Source organism: Siphateles boraxobius, unplaced genomic scaffold (genome assembly GCF_051911475.1).
Source record: "Siphateles boraxobius isolate OS27281-9 unplaced genomic scaffold, OSU_SipBor_1 65, whole genome shotgun sequence".
NCBI classification, from domain to species: Eukaryota; Metazoa; Chordata; class Actinopteri; order Cypriniformes; family Leuciscidae; genus Siphateles; species Siphateles boraxobius.
Window position 1 is genome coordinate 5,679,651 of NW_027509192.1, and position 21,183 is coordinate 5,700,833.

At 36.9% G+C, this 21,183-nt stretch overlaps 1 protein-coding gene across 3 annotated transcripts in view; it reads right to left on the reverse strand.

The window, feature by feature from the left end:
* ntrk3a (neurotrophic tyrosine kinase, receptor, type 3a) overlaps nt 1-21,183 on the reverse strand; it is a 222,771-nt gene that overhangs the window by 68,181 nt on the left and 133,407 nt on the right. The gene's annotated exons all lie outside the window — the stretch shown is intronic.

A 21,183-nucleotide genomic window follows, 5' to 3' on the forward strand; every position in this document is an offset into this window, starting at 1 on the left:
GAACTTCAATCAGAAATCCAAATGTAATGAGCAGCCACAATCGCATTTCTGGCTATAAATTGAGATTATTTTGAGACAATAACAGTGGTCTGCAGTGACATATTTAAGTGGAAATCTTGGGGAAAAGAAATCTTAATTAGTTTTAGCCTTTAAGACAGGAGGAGACGTTCAGTGTCAAATGACCCCTGCAGCTAATTGGGTCATTAAAATACTTTTTTTTTCTTTAATTGGAAAGTCTAAAAGCCCCAAAAGAACCATTCAAATAATCGTTGTAAATACCAAAAGTCTTAGCAAGGTGAAAAAAGAACTAACACGAGTACTCCTGTTCTTTTAAACCAACACCCTGATAATAGTAATATGGTCATTACTATTATTATTATTATTCATATCATTATTATTCAATGGTTCAAGTCATCCATTCATTTTATCCTCAAAATTAATAGATGTTTTTCATTAGCTCAGTTTTTCTCCTACGTGCATTAGTAATATTACATATTAAGCCTAAAACTAAAAGCACTCCTTAAAATCCCTCTTTGGTATCTTCGGGTTATACTTAGAGATGCGCAAGGTCAGACGCAGCTGTTAATGCGCTTCAAAATAAATACATAAAGCATATCAAATGGCACTTTCAAAATCCTATTATACAGCTGGCACGATGAATTGAAGATCGCATTCACTCGCTGTTGCCTTTTGGCATTTTGAGTTAGAAACTCCATCAATAAGGTGCTGGAAACAATTTAGGTGGCCGAACAGAAAATGGGTAGCTTCCTCCTTTTTTTCATCATCTCTATTGACCAAGACAACTGTGTTTTATCCATAAGTTTCATCATCATTCTCTGTCTGACAAAAAAGACAAAAAATGTAATTATTATTATCACTATATCCCAAAGGATACATTTTCAGAAATCATAAAAATAACAAAAATACATATATAAAATAAGCGCATGTATCATTAAGCTGCTATAAGTGTACTTTGAGCTCTCTGCTGGGACTGAGCACTACATAAAACGCTTAAAAAAAACACATTTCAGTGATGAATTACGTTTTTATTCCTTCTTCCCGTACAATGAAAGCCTCAAGGCCAATATTATTTAGTGCCTACAAGGAGACGTTATTTGATCTTTTCTTCTATTTATGCATCGGAAGAACAAAGTCAGTTTAATAAGATTGTGAGATGGGAGGAGGAGAACCAACAAAACCTCCGTAAAGACAGTTTCTATGGGGTGGGAGGGGCTAGAAAGTAACTGGAAGTGCCTGAAATTAGACTGCTAATGACGGCTGTAAGGATAATATTAAAGAAATAATGTTACATTTTGGTGTGTTCCTCACCTTTTAAATGCAGAAGAGAGCCCCCATTTCCATTGATATTTATTATATGCAAAAGAGCAGCCTAGACATTCTCCTAAACATTTATTTTTGTGCTTGACTTAAAAAAACAATAATTAAAAGATACAGGTTTGAAACGACATGAGAAAATAACGACAGACTTTTTATTTATGGATGTAAACAATTTAAATCATTATGAATACCTGCAGCCATGTGTAAAAAAATGCTTGGCTTCTCTTGTTTTTTAAGCGCAGATGATGTGCTTCCCTTTTCTCGGCTGATTATCATACAGAATTCCACTTACAAGAAGTTCTCACACAGTTGTTAATTAGTGCTGAAAATAACTGCAGTAATCCTGCACGAGGACATGCATTACACATGCAAACCTCGTACACAAATTATCCCCTTGCTGTATGTAGCACAGCAACTTCACACAATTTGTGCCATATGAGTGACAGTACTGCATGATAGACGTGTGTATTGTAACCCAAAATTACATTGAACTCACTTTTTGTCATCGCAATGATTTTTCCGAAGTATGATAATAGTGGAGCTGTCTATCATCTAAATGAGGCAAGAGGGACTCATCAAAACGGAACGGTTTCTGGAACGTATGGAACCATCCTAACCACAAATAACTGATTTGAAACCACATTAAATTTATAAATAATTATAGTAATAATAGTAATAATAATAATGTATCCAATAGCAATGTTAATAATAATACAATAGTCCTATTTTTATTATAATTTTTATTATTATTGAATATATGCACTGATATTTTATATATGACGACAATTTAATACAATATTATTATTAAAGTATTAATAATTATTAATAATTAAATTACATTTTTAATTAATTATATTTTATTTTATTATATATTATACAATTGTTGTTATTAATTTTATTTAATACATTTTGTATTGATATATTAATGATAGTTTTAATAATTGTAATACATTAATAATAATAATAATAATAATAATAATTTATTACAGATGTATTGCAATATTATATTATAATAATTATTATGTAATATTATTTTATATAATAAATATACACTTTAATATATATATATATATTCCAAATTATTATTATCATTATCATTTCCCATTATCATTATATATATATAAAATACATTATTATTATTATTATTATTATTATTATTATTATTATTATTATTATTATTATTATTATTATTATTATTATTATTATTATTATTATTATTTATCCAGCTTAATTTCTTAATTTTCAAACTATGACAAAGTGTAACATTTTACTTTATATTTGAAATTTATATATAAAAAAATAATAATAATAATCAACAACCCAAGTAAACAAAATACAAAAGTGTTCTGAGCAGAATTACATTTTGCGATTGGGTTTTGGAACAGGGCAAAAACAATATAAATCAGGTTTATCTTCTTACTCACGTTTCTGATATGATCACAGATTAATTTTGGAGTGTTTACACATGCAAAACGCATAGATAGCTAAACATTGGTTATCGTGACAAATCCAGAAGGAAACACGGTTTATCATGACTGAGAATCACACTGCACGCAGTTAGAGACGGGTATATCAAAACTGATCTCAATCGCTCTGCTCTTTTTTCAAACTTACACTTTTAAACACACACACACACCTGCTGGGACTGATTCTGCGCAAAAGGTGACGGGGACGATTGATCCTGTTTATAAAGGCATCTGAACCCTAGCTGTCTGAATGCCATTTGCCTGGAGTTGACGTGGCTTCCTTTGATGTTGAAAGTCCACTAAGCAGTGTATCTCAGATAGCTATAAAAGATAAAACAGGCACTATCCATGCCCAATTCTCTCTTATGGCAATTGTGCGCTGATTGCAATGCAAAGCAACCATGGAAGACCAGCACGAATAAATTACTCACATTACTTCCTCTGATCTCACCAATGTGCATTGAAGTGTCTCCTTGACATCAAACCACCTCGTTCGAGAGGGAGAGACAGAGAGAGAGAGAGAGAGGGGTACAGACATGGGCAAAGAGGATGATTTATACTTTCCTTAGCATATGAGCCTGATTGGAAGTGGTAGAGCTGGAAAATCAGCCATATAAAAACACTCAAGCCAATTCCTATGGCCGTAATTGCACTGTCCCTCCTGCTCATTCCTGTGCAAACCACTGTAATGGCCTGAAGTCAGTTGCTTTTCTTGTTTTCCTGATCTGTGAATTGCCCAGATATATCTGTGGTGCCCCTTGGTGTCAGCGGCAATGACAAAACTCTTTTGTTGGGTAAACAGAGAATATGAACACAGTGAATCGGCTCCCCGGTGTTCTGATTGCCTGCAAGGCAGACAACAACAATGCAGTCTTCATCTCGCCACTTTTCTCTCCGAAAACCTTCTTCAGTTGTGTCTCAGTAAGCATGTCTGGACTCAACAGTTATTTACACAAAATATCCTCAAACATAAAGAAACGTTGGGTGTGAAAAATGAGGCGTGTCTCAAAGAGCCGTAAACACGTAGGACCTTCAAACTGAAAGGATTTTTATTTTATTATAGGATTTATTTTTATTGGACTTGACATGAATTAGGAACAACATTTGATTTTCTTCCCTGAGGTTATCTATCTATCTATCCATCCATCCATCCATCCATCCATCCATCCATCCATCCATCCATCCATCCAGACAGACAGACAGACAGACAGACAGACAGACAGACAGACAGACAGACAGACAGACAGACAGACAGACAGACAGACAGACAGATAGATAGATAGATAGATAGATAGATAGATAGATAGATAGATAGATAGATAGATAGATAGATAGATAGATAGATAGATAGATAGATAGATAGATAGATAGATAGACAGACAGACAGACAGACAGACAGACAGACAGACAGACACAGACAGACAGACAGATAGATAGATAGATAGATTTTATTATATAATTTGGTTGTGTTATGCTATGAATTGTGGCAAATATTACATTTGTTATTGTTATTTTTATAGTAATACATTCATAAATTAACAATTAACTGAATTTAAATTCAGTAGAATATCTAAATCGTCTAATACAGTTGAGAAAGTCTGTTTAGTATATTAAACTATTTTACAGACATTTGATGCGTTTAAAAGCACCGTTCACGCAAGGTTATTTTTAAGTGATCTAATATCTCTCGAAAACAAAAAAAACATGGGACTTAAGCCTCTTATGCTTTTTTTTATGTAACTAAAGTGCACCGTACAGAAAGTGCCTAATAGACCTCATTTGCTGCTTATTTCCTCTTCAGTGAGGACGGCCCACTACAGTGACAAGCGCAGAGGAAAAATGGAACGATTATGAGGAGAAATTTTTCATAGAGTGCCTCCTTAAGTAATAAGCAGCTCGCTCGCTCGGTATGAGAGATGGAAATGTGGAAACGCTTTGAAAACAGCAGCTTACTAGTTATCACAATTTCATCTCTGTGAAACAGATTAATAGCACAGCAGCTCCTGGAGCCTCAGGTGTACTAAAGACTCGCCGCATCTTCTAATATGCATATCTAATACACTTTCCTTGAACATTAGCTACATTTATTATTGCCCATACTCCGGTTTAGAGATTTTAGGGAGTGCAACGAACACTAATAATACCTCACATTGTGCCATTTGTTGAGGAAACTAGTGCTATTTCTTTTCAGACTTACAATTCTTACTTCAACCAGACTTGAATTTGCATGTTTAACTACATGCTAACCGCTAAGCCTCAGTTCTGATGCTTTTATGTGCCTATTTTAATCATTTTTTCCCTCACAGCTTGTCACAGTATACCGTTTTCTTCCAGCACAAATCAACAATGGCATGATTAGCTCCCTATGTCATAAAACAACGTTAGCACCTGTGCTAGTCAACAAAACAGAGTCTCGGTACAGGAAGCATTGATATCCCCTGCCAGCACCTCTGCAGTCGGGCCAAACAATGAAAAACCGGCTGGAACATAAAGGCAGTCAGTCATCTTTATGTTCCTTAACAAAGTAGGCCATAGTCACAACATTCGATGTGCATTTTGTTTATAGCTGTATAAACGCCCGTGGAGCTGGAGGGGAAGGACAGTACAGCCACTTCGTCCTGAAGGGACAGATGAAGAAGCAAATAGTGACCAAATCTCCGCAAACATAAATCAGTCAGACACACACACACACACACACACACACACACACACACACACACACACACACACACACACACACACACACACACACACACACACACACTAGCAGGATAAAGGACAGTAGCACAAGACTGAAACCTCTTTATAATAAGAACCAACCTTTAGCTGTTCAGATACAAAGGAGAAAAAAACGATTCTTTGCTACTATGATGGCAGACGCTATTTATTATTTAGATTTTAGCAAAAATAAGATTGTGAAGAATAGAAGTGCAGCTCAATACACTTTCTTACAAAGGCTTACACACAGTACCGGCACTGCTGAAATGTTTCACACTCCTGGTTCCCCTGGTAAGGACACAGTACTGCAACGCTCTGAGACTCAAAGGATCCTCATAGCTTATAACTTTCTCGGACATAATTATCTCTGAACATAATCAATTAGACAATCAAATCAAAGCAGTCAATATTGTGTCATGTATTATTAATTTGAAGTAAATCTGACGAAATCTAATTTTAAATTAATAAAATTGTGCTAATAAAAATCCAACCGAAGAAAAAAAAGAAAGACAAAACAATCGCTGTCCCAAGTGACTAGCTGCTAGCATGAGCGCACATCTCTCCATCATATGAGTCACAGCATTGCTTTAAAATTCTGCCTACGGGTATCGCGGTTTCATTCTAGTCCATTATGTCAACTGGCACCCCTAGGGGACTGGAGGTCTGCGTCGCATGTAACCTTGTAGTGACCCTGCGACGTCTTGAGCATATCGCAATTGGCAACTGACCAGCTTGTGTCCTAAATGTAAAAATGAAATATGGCCATATGTTTGGGCTGCCAATATTCCTACAACTCCTGGAGCGTTTTTGTAAAGTGACGCAAGATCTGTGACAGTAAATCAGAGTGCGGTATCGCTCAGGTGCACCTGAAGCCTCTATGCGGTATTTTACCCTCAGAGACCCCCTCTGGTGAATCTTAGATAGAGGAATGGAGGAACCGGAGGATGGGAGGGAGCAAGAGAGAAAGAGAGCAAAGAACACATATATCAACTGGAATGGTGACAGCCACACACATTCATCGCACAAGGAAAACATTTGGCTGATTGTGCTCACCGCAGTGAGGCTTCACATGGCTGGCAGGTGTTTGATTCCTGTGGAATGCTAATGACCCTGATCGAGAGAGATCGAGAGAGAGAGAGAGAGAGAGAGAGAGAGAGAGAGAGAGAGAGAGAGAGATAGAGAGAGAGAGAGAGAGAGAGAGAGAGAGAGAGAGAGAGAGAGAGAGAGAGAGAGAGAGAGAGAGAGAGAGAGAGAGAGAGAGAGAGGCTGATTGATTGTTGAAATGGAAATCTGACTTGAGAGATGAGCAATAATGTAACTGACTACAAAACCCACCCACAAAAAGTGCATTGCAGTCTTTTGGCGTGTTTAGGTCATGTCAGAATGATCATATTTAGGAGCTGAACGCACATGAGCTCCACCAAGTCGGCATGAAATGGAAATTCACCCAATCTATTTTTGAAATGCATGTCATTGATCTTATTGTGAATGTTTAATCAACACATACATTTCATTTTTATCCTTTTTTATCAAAAGGACATGACTCAATCTTGCTCAATCTTTGAAAGCGTCGCGAAATGTACAAGAAGCAACATAATATCATTTTGCAGCCTGGGCTGTATGTTATATCGCAACTTTTAAGTTAATACCACTGCGAAACCTGTAACTTTCTTTTCAATTATAGATTTGTAACAAGTTGTAAACAAGTTGTACATTTTTACGGTACCATTTAGTTTCTAGCTTGACAGACATAACTCATATATAGCTGGTTTATAAAAGACATTACCAAACTACATTTCCTATAATGTTCATTTTTCATTAGGCTGCATTAACATTAAACAGCTTCCTGTTTTTCCTGCTTCCGAACAAAAATAGAAGAACAAAAAATTTGAAACTGTCCAGAGAACCTATTTTATTCAGACTAAAATCACAAAATGTGTTTTACGATTCTTGATATCACAAGTTTCTTTAGAGTTACATGATTCATAGCAATCACACTATGTTTCGGAAATAGTTAGCATTAGCAATTAGCCATTCTCAGTTTGAGACCAGCAGGTTTTAACGGCCGTAGCAGAACTAATTTCTCCGGTCTGCCTGCCTTTTGTGCAGATACAGATGCAGAACTCTGGTGGAAAGGTGTCTCTATATGGGGTGCGTTGTCAAAATGGAATCCTGCCGGTAAACTGCCTATCACATTTTAGTAAGAGAGAAAAGCTGAGACGAGTGCTGTAGAAGGGTGTAGAGATAGGCAAACAGGAGTAGAGGCCACGGGGGAGTTGAGGGGACAGAGAGATGGACAGAAGGAAGATAAACTATCAGACAGAGGAGAGCTGAGGGCCAGGAGGGACCACACAGGGCCAGACCCCTCATTTGTTAGACACCCAGGCAGACGAGACTCTAGTGTGCTTTTATTGAACAGTGTCTTCCTGATAGATCTCTACTGCCCATGTATAGGGGATGGGAGACAATGACCTTAACATCACCCAGTTCTGACTATGAGTCGTGCAATCCACTTCCTGTTTTGGTGCCGCCCACCCCGTCACATGTACTGCCTCTATGTTCCTGTATTCTCTCTCTCCTACTGTTTGGAACGGACTGCTTACTCCACACTGTATATATATCTATCTATATATATATATATATATATATATATATATATATATATATATATCTATCTATCTATATATATATATATATATATATATATATATATATATATATATATATATATATATATATATATATATATATATATATATACTGTATATAAAATAATATATGACAAAATATAATAATCATAATATATGCATAAACCACAGTTAACCAAAAAAAATCACATGAAGAAATAAGAAATATTTTTTTATTATTATTATTTATAGCATTATTGTAATGGCAATTAAACCCTAAATAAATAAATAACACAGTATTTATAGTATTTAAACTCATGGAATATGGAATTAAATTCTAATGGAACATGGTAGTATTTGTGGTTTCAATTGGGAATTTATTTATATATATATTTAAAATTGTTTTATGATAAACTTTTATTTTTCATTTTATTAAAATGACTTAGTTATGCAAACCATGATTGAGAATGGAATATCTGCATGAATTACAGTGATGGAAATTTAGAGGGAAAAGGTGATTAATTCTGAAAGCAAAAAATGGTCCTAAAAACATGCTTAATTTTCTTTATATAATTATAAAAAAATCATGTTTTTCTCTCTCTGATTTTTGAGTGACCTGTGACCTGGAAATTTTCTCATGTGATTAATACATTTAGTTCACGAATTCACCCCCCCCCCCCCCCCCCCCCAAAAAAAAAGTTGCTGCCTTACATTTTTAAGTACAATCAACTTTTATGTTTAAGTAATTTCAACTTGAATTACTGACTTTAAAAAATGAGTAGAATCTTGGATAACTTGTAAAAAATGCAAACAACTTTTAATTTATAATTCAACTTAAAAAAATATAAAAAACATCTGATCATATAAGTCAATAATAAGAAAACTCCTGATTGGCATTACTTTTAGTTCATTAGTCTTACTGGAAATGGAAGGTTGAGTCAAGCATGTTGCATTATGGGATATACAGTACCTCAATATATTCTGTTGTTCACTGCAATTTTGCAGGGTGTACTATATAGGTCATTCAGGTATTCAGAATATGCATACATGCATAATATACACAGTAGACATGTTCTATACAGCAGGATAAAAAGAGTATTGTGGTAGTCAGCTATTTTGAACCAAGAAAAAGGAACATCTTCCTCTCACCTGTCTGTAAGATTCCCTCCCTTCCTCCCTCGCTCCCCATCACGCCCGTTTCTCCAGTGTCATTGAGCTTTTCAAAATCTCCTCTCTCTTTGCTTTAGATGGCAGGTGCATGACCAAATGAATACAGATTCTGTGGATGTCTCAGCATGACGGCGCCTAATCAGACGGCTCACAGGCAGTGTGAACACTTAAATACACCTTCTCCTGCCCTCTATCAGCTCCATCCTCTGATACAAGCTTTATGTGAAACGTGTGTATCGCCGCCATCAAAGAGGAAGACGGAGAAAACAGAAAGAAAAGCCAGGTACATTCATTTCCTTCTGAATGCAGGAAACAGGAGGTGACCCATGATAAACATGAATGTCGTGTCGCTCCGTTCTAGCTGGTTCATGGATCTGCACAGACCTGGATTCTCAATTGTGTCTCATGGGAATAATGCTGAATGTGACTCTGTCTAGCGATAAGAAAATGTGCAATGTCTTTTTGCTTGGAAACACTGATACTAGAATGTTCTTCAGCTGTGAAAATGCTTATCTGAAAGGCCTTAACAAAATTCCCTGACCAACAAAACAAAAACAAGTTCAGTGAAAATTGCTGCTGATGTTATTATGGAACCTTTGACTTATACTTTTAATTTTACTGCTGGGCTAAACTCCGTCCCAAAGGCCAGAAAGCCTGCCTTCATTATTCCCCGCAAATAGTTGTTTTATCCCCTAAAGGATGTTATACACCAGCTTAATGTGGTTTAAACAAAAATATAAATGTTTTTCAGCCAGGAGAGTCATAAGAGATATTTTAGGACTTTACACTTACAATAGTTGAATGTTTCTTTGTTTGTGTATATTGCTGATCACACCATTGTAATTCAGATAATTAAATAAATCAGCAGTTTACAGAGAACAGACTGTCCCGTCAGACTCTTTAGAGGAAAATAATATGGACATATAAATAAATAAATAAATAGAACAAAGGCAAAATTTATACATTTGTATGCTGTAGCTTGTCAGCATTTTAATTTATTTAGTGTGACAATTTAATTTGATCAAATATTCAATTTAGTCTCACAATAAATATGATCAGCCATGAGTCCGTCACAGAACTAACGTAATAATAATAACAATAAATGTTATTTTAAAATATTATTAATATAAAAAAATATAAATAATGTTCTACTGTGAAAAATGATTCATACAATAATAATAATAATAATAATAATAATAATATTAAATATTACAGAAAATATAATTATAAATAATGAATAAATAAAAATGAAAAAAGGAAACAAAATAATAATGATGATAATACATTTATTTAAAAAATATTAATAATAAAAAAATAAGGATAGTAAATAATAAATATGTAAGAAAAAAATAATATGTTCTACTGTAGAAATAATTCACATTATTCTTATTAAATAATAATAACAATATTATTGTTCTACTGTAGAAAATAATTCACAATATAATAATAATAATGTTATTAATATTATTAAATATTTTTTGAAAATATAATTAGTTATACATAAAAAATAAGAAACGAAGTATGTTAATAAAAAGACATTAATACTAAATAAAAAAGAAAAAAAGTATGTTATACTATATATATATAGTATAACATACTTTTTGTTCTTTATATATATATATATATATATATATTATATAAAATATTTTTAATATTTTTTAATTTACAATTTTTTTTTTTATAAAAATTAATTATTTTCTGTAGACAATATAGGCCTAAAGAATAGATGTTCTATACTGTGGTGTGTGTAAATCTAAGCCAATTTTTTTTTTCTTAAATATGGATCTTAAAATTGGATCTTAAATCAGTCAATTTCTCCCAATTATGTAAATCTACACAGTGTTTCAGTGATATATTTAGTGTTCTGCACTCTAATAATGAAGTATTCTTCTTTATCCAAGACTATAGTATACATCTCAATGATTACAATCCTAAATAGATGAGCGTTGACTAAACACAATGAAATGGTTCATAGCCAATATGCGGTCAATGTCTGCATAGTTAATTCATAGCCTGCTAGCACAATGAGCCACAAAACTAGCCAATTTCAAGATAAGGTGGCACTATGAACCTGTTCCCTTCGGATTGCTTTTTCTTCCCACAATGCTTTGAGTGTCGATTAAAGCAACAGGGACAGATAAATGTGATTCATTATGCATCGTTAGATAAAGCCTGCTAATCCCAAGAAAAGCTGCGATAACATGTCCTTCCTCTTGTCAGCAGTAAAAAGGAAACAAAATTCAACCTTCATAAGGGTGTTAGCGCTTATTTGTGTGTGTAGACGAGCTGGTGCTTTTCAAAAGATGGAAAGCACAGATGCCGCTTTATTTTGGTGTCTGAGATGTTGCTCCTAAACCTATTCTAAGCGGTTAATTAAGGAAATAAACCGATGCTCCAAGAATATGTAACATATATACAGATTATTAATAAAGTGTGTTTCCGAGCACTCACAAAGCAATCTGAGGTATGCTGATTGTTTCAGTGAGCCATGATGGCCAGACAGAAGAATAAAAAGCCGACACTAAACTGTTCAGACAGGTCAAGGTTTTTCATTTCAAAGCCATCAGGGTATTGAGATTGACATGACCTTTGTGGTGGCCCTCCTCTCTCCTCTCTCCTCGTGTAATTGGTTTACATGCGAGTGTGGCGGTGAGTGATGTCAGCACTATGACAGAGCGAGGCGTTGAGGAGACATCAAACACACAAACAAACCACTCTAAATTCACATCTACTTCTCTTTCCTCTCTTTACCTCGGTGGGCTTTGATGTTATCCGTTTTGCTGTCTGGAATGCTTTTGGATGTTTACGTCACATTTAAAAAAAAAAATAATAATAATAATTCCTAGCAATAATAGTAATTATAATAGTACATTTCATTCATTTCATTAAATAAAAGCATGTTATTTGTATTTTAAAATTTTATTATAATTTAAATAAAGTGTTATATGGTAATTGATAAACAACTGTAATCAATACTACTGCTATGAATAATAAAATGAAACAATAATAATAATTATTATTATTATTGCTTTTGTTAATATCAGTTGTGTATCATTTATCATGTATAACCATTTAATAAGAATAACATTAAAATACAATATAATAACAGTAATAATAATTGGTATATTTTATTAGTGATACTATTATTATTAGTTTATAAATATTATTCTTAATAAATGGTTATAAATGGTAAATGAAAAAAATACTATTATTACATTTATTATTACTATTATTATCATTAGTAGTAGTAGTAATTACATTTGTTAAACAGTTATGATTTAGAATATTTATAATACTATTTATAATGATATTAATAATAATCATATGCTTATTTAATAATTAAATGTATTATTATTAATAATAATTGTTTTATTTTTATTCACTATTACAGTAGTAGTAATTACAATTGTTTATCATTTAACATTGTGAAAGTGAACCTACCTCAATTAAAGGCCAAAAAATAGAGTATGTACAATCATACAAATACCTTGGGACTATTATTGATGAGAAACTGAATTTTGAAGAGAATTGTGAGGCTCTGTGCAAAAAGGGGCACCAGCGTTTGTATTGCCTGAGGAAATTATCTGTGTTATCTGTGACCGAACAATAATGAAGATTTTTTATCATGCGTTTATTGAATCTGTGTTATCCTTTGCCACGGTAGTATGGTATGGTCATATATCTTTAAAGGCAAAAAATCAATTAGACCAGATAGTAAAATGGTCTGGCCGTCTGATGTGGCATCCTTATATACCAAACAGTTACAAAGGATGGCCTTTTCCATTTTAAATGATGACTCTCACCCCCTGAACAGTGAGTTTCAGTTATTGCCATCCGCGAGGAGGTATAAAGTCCCAAGGTGTAGAACAAAAAAAGATATAAGAGCAGCTTCGTACCAAATGCGATTAATAGGATTAACAAATTGTAGAGGTGGTTTTTGGAAGTGTTGTACTAGGGGTTTTATGATATTACAAAGGCCATATGTAATGTTGTGAGAGCACTTTACTAAGTATGATTATTCATTTTCTTGTCTTTATGTGTTGTGGAGTGTTCTGTGTTGTGTGTCTTTGTATTGGATGCCATAGAATGTCATTGCACTGCAAAACAAATTTACCTACGGGTACAATAAAAGTAACCTAACCCAATTTATTATTTAGAATATTTAGAATAATATAATATTTATAATTATTATTATTAATTAATAATTTGTATTATTATACTGTATATGCATGCTATTCTTAATAAAGGGTTATAAATGGTAAATTATAAACAATGATTTTTTAAATTATTATTATTACTATGATTAGTAGTAGTATTATTTATAATATAATAATAGTTATAATGATGATGAATATAATAATAATAATAATAATAATATAATAATACTTTTATTTAATAATGAAATATATAATTATAGTAGTAACAATAGCTTTTTACCATTTATTACCCTTTTATTATTATTATTATTATTATTATTATTATTAAAGTCAGTTTGTATATATATATATATATATATATATATATAAAATACAGAATGTTTAATCACATGTTAATGCCAGACGTAAAGAAAGGCTATGTTTAATATTTTGTTATATCATGAAAAAGACATTCAAACATTTAAAAAATGTGTCCTACAACTTTTTGGAGTCTCTGTACAAAATCTGCAGGAATTAAACTTGAAGTGGGATTTAAAAAATGAAGCGTTCTTATAATAGCGACAGTAAATTTTCTTGACAAACCAGTGGCCGTGTGTCAAGCTGTCCACCTGCCAGTCAGAGCCAGACAGGACGTCCCGCTTGCCAGGACTTCTCTGTTTACAGCCAAAAGCAGACGGGATGGGGACGGACATTGCGGCAAACACACAGACAGGTTCCTTCTCCTTCTCCATCATTAGCCTGTGAGGTATTCCGGCGAGACGAGAGGAAATGAAGGGGCTGGATGTTTGCACTTCCACCTGAGGATGTTGGTGGAAATGAAACCTAGCAGTGATATGAGACGAGTCGCAGTCGAGCTCAGTGTTCTAGCTCAAATGAAAGTCACTGAGACGCATGTGTTATCCTTATTGAAATGCAATGAAAAATAAATGTCGCAATGTGACGCATTTCATTTTACGCAGTTCTTTAAACAAACTGTACGACAGAGTACGATGCCACTGTCCTCAACGCGTTGCCAAACACCAGATCCTATTGCGATGAAATTATCCCAAAATCAAGATATTATGGGCAGGCAGATGGACAAATCTATATTCATAGCATTACGCAGTCCATCCCTGCGGTGCTTAAATGAATGGTAATGGATACCTCTGGCAGAAATGTATCAAAGTAGGGGACTGGTGAGGCACAGAGGTGCTGGCACTGGAGCCAAGTGACTGCATTAGATGTGGTGCTCTTGTGTACATATAGCCATCTGCCTCATGGGCTCATTGAGAGGCGGTGTGTGTTGTGTCCTTTCTCTCGACTGTGACGGGTTCACCGCTCTTATTTTGTCATATTTGTTAGGGCTGGTCTGGTGGCGGTCATGTTTTATCAGTAACTGTGCAATGCTTCGGTCTAAGGTTTCACTTGGTTGCAGACCAATGTGTTTGACAATGACAGGGGACGTGTTCAGATGAAAGTTGATTGACCACCCAAATAGTATGAATAAAAACTAAATGCATTACAGCAGACTGCAAATCATTCTGTTTTAAAATAACAAGGCATGAAGTACAAACCAAATTTCACATCAACAACAATGATGATAATAATAAACAACATTATTATGATTATTATTATTTATAAAATATTTTATTCATGTTTTGGTTGTGTTGTAATAATAATAAGAGATGATGATAATGACAACAATAATAAATCATTATTATTTCCATCATTATTATTATCATTATGACAAAAGAACCAAAATAATAAATATAAAAATAATAATAATAATAATTCAATATATAATTTATTTATTGTTTATTAATGATAGTATTATTGTTATAATTATTATTATTATATAATATATATTCAAGGAATTTACTGTAATAAGAAATCTTAATTTTCAAGTTTAATTCCTGCAGATTTTGTACAGAGACTCCAAAAAGTAGTTGGACACATTTTAAAATGTTTAAATGTCTTTTTCATTATAACAAAATATTAAACATAGCCTTTCTTTACATCTGGCTTTAACGTGATTATAAATTCCATATTATACATATGTACAAAAAATGACTTTAATAATAATAATAATAATAATAATAATAATAATAATATATTAATAAAATAACTTATTCATGTTTTGCTGTAATGATGATGATTATGATAAATCATTATTTATTATTATTATCAAATTTATTATTTTGGTTCTTTTATAAAACAATTTATTTGATGATATTGATGAATTTATATGATAATGAAGATGATGATTATAAATCATTATTTATTATTATTATTATTACATAAGAACCGGAAATAATAAATGTAAAAATAATAATAAAAAACTCATTATATATTATTATTCATTATTATTATCATTAGTAGCAGTATAATGTGGCAACAGAATCAAAATAACAATATTTTAATTCATTTATTAAAAAAAACGTAAAACATACAAGTCCACGTGGAGAATTTGACTGCAAACCCTGGGAGCTGTGTACAAACTTTTTTGAAAGATCTAGATGCTGTCTCGAAAGGGCATTATTGATAAATGTGGGGCATTTCTATTTCATGGGAGAGTATCCAAAATTCTGACCTTCTTTTGAAGTGATTGCAGCAACATTTCCTCTGCAACCCCTTAACCTATAATCATGAGCTTTTTGCTGCAAGGGAGCATTTCAAAGCCTCCACTAGCATTGGAAATAAATTATATATGTCCTCTCCTAATGCCTTGTTATTCTGAGGTGATCCCTGTAGTCGAAACAGGCCACGCGGGAAGCCCGGGGGTTTCAATCGCCCCCGCAGCCCAGTCGGCCCTGGAATATCACACAGATAAAACGATTCTCCTTTTCCTGTTTCGAACAAAAGAAAAACAGACAAATTTCCTATAATACAGAGAAAATGGGCTTTCTTTGATTTGATCATCTATACTGTTTTTACAGCAAGGAGAGAAAGAGAGGAAATGCAAACATCTCAATGCTATTTCAGCATCCAGTGTGAGTCAACAGCCACTTAATGTATGCCCTGACCATCGGCCCAGGACTCCCTGTCTGTTTAGGAGGGCTGATCTTTTGGTTATTTGTCCAGATCCCACAGGAACTTGGTAGTGCTGATAGTTTCCTGATATAAGTGGTTCCAGTCAACATGGCGCGGGGTCATTATATATCCTGTCCACCCACTAAGACCTGTCTATCTTAAGTCACAGGAGGGGAAGGTTACGCTTTGAAAAATAGAACCTCCAGGAATCACAATGATTTTTTCCTCTCTCTCCTTCTCCTGTTGTTTCACTATCTTACTTCCTTCTCCTGACAGTTGCTGTCATCAGTATTACCGTTATGACATTGTAAAGCTAACTTTGAAAGATATAGTGTTCTAGCTGTCATAATCGCTTAAAAAAACACATAGCCGATGCTCCTCTTGTCCTTGGCTGGCACTTCCATAGCACTCATTTTGTATGATGTCATTGTGACAATAATTCACAGTCGAATGGTAAAGCTCCATCTTTAAATTGTTACAAAGATCCAATGTGAATAATAATGCAAATAAAAAGTTGGTATCCTTTCACCATGGACCATAAAACTGTTAATACATTACTAAAATAAATGCATTACAAGTTGTAGGGGGCCCTTCAGATATTAATATTAATATGAAAGAAAGAAAGAAAGAAAGAAAGAAAGATCCATCCATCCATCAACCAATCCATATCAACAATGGACTGCGGGGCAGTCAACGCCTAATGGTAACAGAGTTGGACTGGTGACCCAAAGGTTGCTGGTTCGATTCCAGTACCGGCAGGAGTATGACTGAGGTGTCCTTGAACAAGGCACCTAACCCCCAATCGCTCCCCGGGCGCCACTCAAGGCTGCCCGCTGCTCCGGGTGTGTTTATCCACGTTTGCAGTGTGTGTGTGTTCACTACTCACTACTCTGCTCCTAATGTGTGTGCACTTACTTTGATGGGTTAAATGCAGAGGTCAAATTCCACGTATGGGTTACTATAATTGGCCATCACGTGTCACTTTCATTTTCACTTTCCCTTTCAAAGATACATCGATTAATATGTAATTTTTCCACTCCTAGTGGACATTCTGTCAATGTTATGGAAAATTATGAGGAAAGAAATTATTTTCGTATCTCTCGTACTGCGTAATATCTCACGCTACGGGGAAAACCTCTTTTCCACGAGATATTGAAGCCAAAAATTATCCTTAATTTTGAATTAATGTAAAACGCTGTGCAGCAGCATGCAGACATAGGCAAGACGGCTTGCGCGCCTATTGGCTGGCCTGCGGCAACAGCAGCAGCCTATCGAGAGTGGCCCTGCGTGACACATATCCAATGGGGGCATTTCGCACCCACTTCGTCACGTCCCGCCAGAAAGGGCGTGGTCTCACCCTATAAATATAGCTCGATTAGGCTGGTACACTGATTTTCATCTCTTCAGCGAAGCATCACGCATCGTTGGATCCGGAGTGAGAAGGCACGCCGTCTGAGAAAAAGCACACAGCGGGACAAGGCTTTCAGTCTGAAGTCGCTGGCATCGCCGCCTTTAGCCGCTGTACCTGCTACGCTTTCCGGCGTCATATCCTTTTCAAGTGTGTGTGTGTGTTCGCCGCTGCGACACACATTTTTTCACTGTCTCTCCCTCTCTCATAAAAGAGCTGCGGCTTTTTCAAGATGCATAGATCCAGCAGCTCGTGACGAGCCACGATCAGTGAAGAGGATCGCCATGTCATCTGCGTTTCCTGCCTAGGTGAGGATCATGCGGCTCTCGCTCTCGTCGACAGCGGATGCCCTCACTGTGAGCTACAGCCGATGGTGACTCTGAGGACTCGCCTGGAGCCTGCACTTCAACCCGCTGTAGCGCCGCAAGAAGCGCCGTGCTCAGCGCGGCCCCGAGCCTTCTCCTGCCCGCCAAAGCTCGCCGGTTCGCCAGCCAGCTTCGCAGGCATCACTCGAGTCCCTCCCCGACGGACAGTGGCCGCCGTCCGCCGCCGCTTCCCCATTGAGGTCGACGAAACAGCCGAGGCCTGTTCTATCCTGGCGTCGGATACTGAGGATTGGGTGAGCTCTGTGGACCACCCCTCTGCTATCCGCGAGCCTTCTGGGAAATGAGCCGGCACTGAATCGGAGCTGATGCGTCTGCTCTCTCAAGCCGATCGACAACCTCGGCCTCAACTGGGAGGCGCCCGCGCAGCCTGTGCGCAACCGACTTCACGGATGTTTCCTCAAGAAGGACCACACGCCGTCACAATCCAGGCCCGCGCCTTTTCTTCCTGAGCTTCACGAAGAAGTCGCGAGGTCCTGGGGCGCCCCCCTCTTGGCCAGGGTGCGTACCTCTGTCTCGGCTGCATTCTCCACTGTGGACGGTGCGAAAGACAAAGGATACTTTCTCTTCCCCCAGTGGAAGCAGCGGTAGCTTCCCATCTCTGCCCGCCCTCTGCTGGACGACGAGCAGCGACGGCTCTACCATCTAAAGTGACGTCACCTGCCGAGTGACGTCAGCCATGCACGGTCGCGCATACGCCGCCACTGGGCAAGCCGCGTCAGCACTACATACGATGGCTATCTTGCAGATCTTCCAGGCCGACCTTCTCCGAAAAATGGACGAGGAAGGCGATGGGTCGATCAGCATTGCGGATTTGCGGAGCGTTACAGACCTATGCGATGTGATACAAAATCAACTGCACAGGCCATTGGGCGAAACATGGCCTCTCTCACCGTGGCTGAGAGACATCTGTGGTTGACGCTGTCTAAAATGACTGAAGCGGAGCGCTCTGTATTCCTCGACGCGCCCATTTCGTCAACTGGCCTCTTCGGATCTGCCGTCAAAGATTTCGCGGACAGATTCCAAGAGGTTCAAAAGACATCGCAGGTGATGAAGCACTTCCTTCCGAAGCGCTCTAGTTCCGCAGCAGGTCGCTCTAAACAGCCGTCTGCCCAGAGCTCCCAGCCGCAACCTGCACCACCCGCCGCCGCCGCTTCTCAACGCCTGGTGTCAAGCTCGTCGTGGGCGTGGTATAGTGTGGTTACCCTGCAAGATATCTGTACGGCCGCGGGCTGGGCCTCGCCGTCTACATTTATAAGGTTTTATAACCTAGAGGTTCCCGCCTTACAAGCCAAGCTTCTGTCGGTATAGAATTCAGTGCTATCTGCCCCGCTGTGCCGGCCCAGAGTCTGAGTTTTGCTTGTGCATCGCTCACTGAGAGATAAAACAGCTCCATGGGTGGTGAATAACCCGTACTATTGCCCAGTTCAGGCTGAACACGTTCACCCTGTCTGTGTGAAACATTGTTAACATAACTAGCTCCTGTTGGATGCTATTTCGTGGGGAATGATGCTTGCAGCCTCTCTTCTCCGACTCTCTGTGAATCTACGGTGATTATGCACTATATGAGCCCCGGGCTACTGCCCTTGGGACTTTGGTGTCGGATCCCAGTACGCACGGCGTTTTGCATTGTGTTCCCCATAGTGTAAGATATTACGCAGTACGAGAGATACTCTCGTAAGAGAACGTACTCGGTTACTAACGTAACCTCGGTTCTCTCTAGAGAGGGAACGAGTACTGCGTATCTTGCCGTGCATACACAGCTCTGGTTCGCTTCGGCGATGAAAACCAGTGTACCAGCCTAATCGAGCTATATTTATAGGGCGAGACCACGCCCTTTCTGGCGGGACGTGACGAAGTGGGCGCGAAATGCCCCCATTGGATATGTGTCACGCAGGGTCACTCTCGATAGGCTGCTGCTGTTGCCGCAGGGCAGCCAATAGGCGCGCAAGCCGTCTTGCCTATGTCTGCATGCTGCTGCACAGCGTTTTACATTAATTCAAAATTAAGGATAATTTTTGGCTTCAATATCTCGTGGAAAAGAGGTTTTCCCCGTAGCGTAAGATATTACGCAGTACCCATTCCCTCTCTAGAGAGAACCGAGGTTACGTTAGTAACCGAAAATTTTCCAAAGAATGGAAAAATTCTTTGGAAAATTTTCGGTTACTAACGTAACCTCGGTTACAAAATATGAACTGATGAATCACATTAAGCCCAGGATCTTGAACTAAACAGGGTTCAATGGCCTCAAAAGGTGTGTTAAAATTCAAATGAAAAGACCAAATTGTGCCTTTTTTCTTATTTTGTAGCAAATGTTTCCTCAGAAATCAATGGCCTGTTAAAGAGGCTTTTATTTTTATCTCGGTTCTGTTTAACCAGAATCCTTTCAGCAGATGTTTTATGCTTCACATCTGGCGAGTGGCATGCAAACAGTGCAGTGAAAAGCAAAGAGCCAATTACGGAGAGCGACTAGATCAATATCCTGCAGAGAGGGCTGTTTTTGACCTGGTGTCTGTGTGCGCAGGTGTGAAAGTACGGCTCTTGCAGATGGGCTAAAGGCTAATGATGAGAACAATAAGGACTTATTAACCACTGTCAGAGAGAGAGAGAGAGAGAGAGAGAGAGAGAGAGAGAGAGAGAGAGAGAGAGAGAGAGAGAGAGAGAGAGAGAGAGGTTCAATTCAGTGGTCCATGGGCAGGATTCGTAATTGATATCAGCAAACACCAAAAACTACAACCTGTAATGTTCTTCACACAAGACTAGGCGTTAGTAGCTATCAATTAAATTGCAAAATGTAACAAAAAGTACCAAAATGTGTACCAAAAATACCATACATGTATCACAATTGTCATATGAAGGAAGGCTCTCTGCTATAGTATTACCACCTATATGAGATGAGAGATTGTT